Source organism: Anopheles aquasalis, chromosome 2 (genome assembly GCF_943734665.1).
Source record: "Anopheles aquasalis chromosome 2, idAnoAquaMG_Q_19, whole genome shotgun sequence".
In the NCBI taxonomy this organism is placed as follows: domain Eukaryota; kingdom Metazoa; phylum Arthropoda; class Insecta; order Diptera; family Culicidae; genus Anopheles; species Anopheles aquasalis.
The window spans coordinates 47,400,001-47,405,000 of NC_064877.1; positions in this window are offsets into that span (position 1 = coordinate 47,400,001).

The window sequence follows — 5,000 nt, forward strand, 5'->3', positions numbered from 1 at the left end:
ACAAAGAAGAAAAAAAAGAAAAAAAAGCTGTATATTATAAGCTAGAACGTAACGTGAACGTATGCGCACGATGAGGACAAGGACATTAAGCAATTTTACTCCTACCCGAACTGCAATCACCCATTCACTGATTGATATGTACCACCCCCTTTTCTTAGCCGTAGGTAGATGAATTTTGCAATCAAATAATGATGAAAATCCTCGTCATGGTAGCGCACCCAGTGCCGAACCTTGTATGCAGACGAGGAAATGAACGCGTTTCCGTTCTCCACAGTTTCTACGTTTTGACGTTGCCCAACTACATGTGAAGCTCCTTATCATACGCTGCATCAGTTTTTCTGGTTTATTTCGTTTGAAATTTGTTGTAGCTGAAACAAAGGAAATAATATCGTTACGATTATACCTAAATACCGAGCATTGTATTATAAACGCGAAAACAAAAACCAAACAAATGCAAATCAGACGATCGCACCTCCTGTAGCTTAGTGCTTCATCCGGTCAATCGATGATGCAAGTGGTTGGTGGCAGACTGGCTGCTGGTGCCATCAGAACCACATGTAAACGATGTTGCACCATCAACATCGTTGTAGAAGGAGATGCAGACGCCGTGCTTTTGTAAAATATTACATTTTTTGACAGAAACAAATCCGGGCAAATGTAGCAAAATCATTAAAATCCCGAGTTGCTGATAGTTACTAGTAGTAGTTCAACGGGAGGTACGTTGTTCATGTGATTTGGCGTCATCGTCTGAGCATCTTCGATGGCCGTATCCTTGCGACATCGCGACTGCCGCCAACAGTTTTTTAGACTTTTTCCTTGTTTGTTTTGTTAGGAAAATTGAAAAGTGGCAAATATCATCATCTTACCTTACCGTGCAAATTGGCCAAAGCGAACGCTGCAAAATTCACAAGACACGACATGCGCGCTCCGCTTCTTGTTGATACGAGTGCCCACACCGGTGGGCACGTTTGTAGATTATAAGAAGCGTGGAACACAAACGTAAATAAATATCGGCTAAAAGTACCGTGGTAATGCAAAACAAAGCAGAAAAACAACAAAAGAGCGAAAAAGAGCGTGTAACGGTGGAGTTATCGTAAGGACTATTGACCTACATTTTATAACTTATCGAAACGAAGAAGATGAAGGAGACGAAAGTGGAACGAAAATAATACTTAAAAACTATCTCATCATTTGTATGGCTACGGTAGCAAATCGAGGAACAATCCAAAGGGGTTTATTAAACGACCAGTGCATGTCGTCGCGAGCTATAGATATTAGTTAGAGAAATGACTTTAAACCACAGACTTGCTTTGCCATCACTGCATAAAACAGAGTAGGCCGAAGGAAGGAAAAGCTCCATTTTCTAAACCATTTCCGTGTAGCTGTTCTTTCATAATTTTGGCTGAGTACATCGAAAGAGCAAGAGCTGCTGCCGAAACTTAATCACAACGATGGAAAGTTTTAAAACAACACCATTTCCTGTTAAACCATTTCATCAACCAGCAACCGTAAGAACACTCGGCACGCACACCCACATACACACTCGAGGTCGACTCGAGAAATCGATGTCTGAGATCTTCAAACGAACAAGTTGTGCATCGTATGTTATGATAGGCAATCTCAACTCGAACGAATCATATATAGCTGGCCATGAACCGGTTAACGAATGGACAGAATGGAATTCGTTTGCATGTATTTGCGTGTGCGCGTGTGTGTATGTGTGCTTGTTGCATAAACCTAACCATAAAATCGAACCATTTTCTGCGGGTAATTAGTGCAAAGAAAAAGTATTAATTTGAAATGATGAAATTGCGTTCGTGGCCATCCGCCCGCCCGCCGGCCCACACCGCCACAGCAGTTTCGCGGGAGGCATGGGAAGGCAGCTAGATCATGTTATAAAAGGTTTACAAACACTGTTCAAGGCTTATGATCCTACTACTCTCAGTGTAGCCGAGTTATCGATCTTGTTCACTCCTTACGCAATAATCGCCGTAACCTCTCTCTATCTCGCACGCGCGCGCGCGCGCATCAAATGTAATCCGGAGGACATGGGCGACACGCGATCACTGATCATCGCGCGCAACAACCCCAATGGAACCATGCGATCATCCTCCGATGGAGGCGCGACGGGCAGCAGTATATTAGTATATTTTTCTACCTAGCAATGTAGTGGCGGCAAAGTAGCAAAGACGTTTTGAACACTCTTCTACTGTTCTACCTACCGATAAGCGTGTTGGGAGCAAAGGGGTAAAAGAGCGGATATTCTGGTATATTTTTCTGCGCCCCAAAACCGCCCGCCCCTCCAGACAGACACTACTTCTCCAGACGAAGAAGCGGAGAGACAATAGAGACGCGGTGAAGAACACAGGCGCCAGCTCCAGGAAACCAGGAACACACATCACAACACAAAGCTCAACGAGGTTTCTAGTTAATCCAACACTTAGTGAAATCAACATCGCACAGTGTCAACATTGGGTTTAATTTGCCTTTTCGCTCGGTTTTTGATTCACCGTAGATTTCCTAACGTTTTGTATGTGCGCGCGCGCGCGTGTGTGTAGGTGCATCGTATGTGTTCCAAAAAATCGTGAAAGGAACTACTGTTCTCGACTCGTTTGCCAACAAAAAAAAAACCAGAGTGAATCCTTCTCTCAGATTCCGATGCTACCGGTGAGCGCACGCACGCTCCCACATACACATACATCAGTACTCCAAGTACAAATTAGCTAATGAAAATTAAACAAAAGGCAGCCCACATTCGAAAGTGACGAAGGATAAGGGACGAGAGGATCAGATTTGTCATTTTAACAAGGAACCGCGCACGGGCACTGGATGGGTGAACAAAGAGGCGCGCTTGTTCGAGATAGAAATCGTTCTCTTCCAAAAGCTACTAACCTACTATATATGCATATAGCGATCGATTTAGAATTTAAACTTTTTAGCGTTCCTTTTTAGTATGTTTCACTCGTTAGCATTAGTCAGCGAGGATCGTACTCTGAACACAGTTCCGAATGAGCCAAGTGCCGAGTGTACTGCTGTGTTGTGTTGCTTGTTGCTTGGTTCTCTCTCTCTTTTACCGCTTGAGCTGCAGAAAATTTCTGTTACGAAAGTATTCCCCCAACGCCACAGTATTGATTTGAAATCGAGACCTATAGGCTTATCTGTTTTCGGTGGGTCACCCCAGACCGTTGCACAGTGGTGGTGGGTTCGCACTTCATTAGAGTCCTTGGGTGTCAGGCAGGCGATCGCGGGCTCTTTTACCTGCTATTATGTTTTGCTGTTTTGATATCTAGTGAATAACGAAATCTAGTCATGATATTGCTGTGTTTGGCCCCCGAGAACGATGTGTGCGTCTAGCGGGAACTGATCTTATCGCGAACCCGCAGAGACAACGCAGAACCACACGTGTGTCCGTGACGTTTTTGTACCTGAGATCCGAGTCACGCGGCAACACGTGTGTAAGAAGTGGCGCGCAAAACCACCCCCACCATCTGCAGTGTGCGCCGGTCTCTAGTGCGGCGAAGCATATTGGACATTGGACATTATATAAGACATTGCTCAACTCCCAAGCCCCAAATTTATCCAGCAACGAAATGCATGCATGTGTCGCGCCACTTCGAAAACAACCGTGGCCACATCTAAGAAAAAACATCTATTTTTGTACTTTTCCAATTAAAAAAGAAGCGAAAGGCTGTCGCGCGTGACAGAGAAAGAGAGAGAGAGAGGGAGAGAGGGAGAGATAAAGAGGAGAACATTAAATACTTCAACTGTACCTTTCCCCCCCATACTACTTCCTCGTGTTCGGATGGTGTCCGTGAATATGATCATTCCCCGGTGTAATACACGCCACATTCGAATGTAATCGATCGATCGATCAGTGCAGGTGGAGGGTTGGAAGGGGAACAATTCCAGCGTTCGCACTCGCAAGCTTATCAAACACGCCAGGGGCGATACGGAGAGTAGTGAAAGAGGGTGTTGCAGTTGTCTCGTTGTGTTCCCACAGAAGCTACCCGTGCAACAATCCACGCAATTTACTCTCACTATGACTTGCTTGCTATTATCATGATCATGGGTCAGTGTGCAGCAGCCGAGCAGGGCGACAAATACTATTGCGGAGCGCTTTTTATCATACCCCTGCGGAATCGATAAACGATAACACTATAACGATACACGTAAAACAAAACCGGCCAGACAAATGGACGAAAAAGCGCGGAATGTTGTCATTGTTTTCAAAGTTGCTATCGTTTCTCTATTTTTTGTACTGCATGAAACCACCACGTTATCTAGTGTAAAGGCAAATCATAGGCTTAACTAAGGGCGAGCATCGATCAGTCATCGACTGGCTTAAACGATATAACTTTATAAAGATAAAAGCAACACCCTAATTGGTCCCCGCCCAATATATGCGAAGGACCGGAAAACGAAGAAAGAGGCGGTGTGCGTTGTGAGTGATAGCTAGCTGCTTTCCCTCCTTCCTATTTTGTGTTTCGTTTCACATGTTTTAGCTACAACAGTGTAACATCTCACTCGTAAACCGATGAAGATCGGTCAATCCTCCAACCCAGAACCCTCCCCCATATAATCCATAAGTAAAACGGTTCTCGTTCGCACACAGAGACATTCATATCTTGTTACCCACGGCAGCTAAGAACGGAACCACCACTAAGGACAACTTACACATGATTAAAGCCAGAAGCAAGAAGCGAGCAGCCTAAAATACCGACATAAACAGCAGCTTACCCCTAAAACCCAATTTGATAATAGTTCTCTGCGCCGCAGCCCACGCATCCCATACGCATCAGTGTGAACGTTGCTCAGCGGTTAAGCACACTGACTGTGTCTACAGCAGAAGGGGACAAAACATGCAAAACCAGTATTCCGTAGTGTTCAGGATCCTCCTCTCCATTGTATCTCTAACCACAAACCTTTAACCACATACAGACACGGACAGGAAGATAAACCCAAACGTACATCCAATGAAAATTTCGGTTAAATTATTTCGA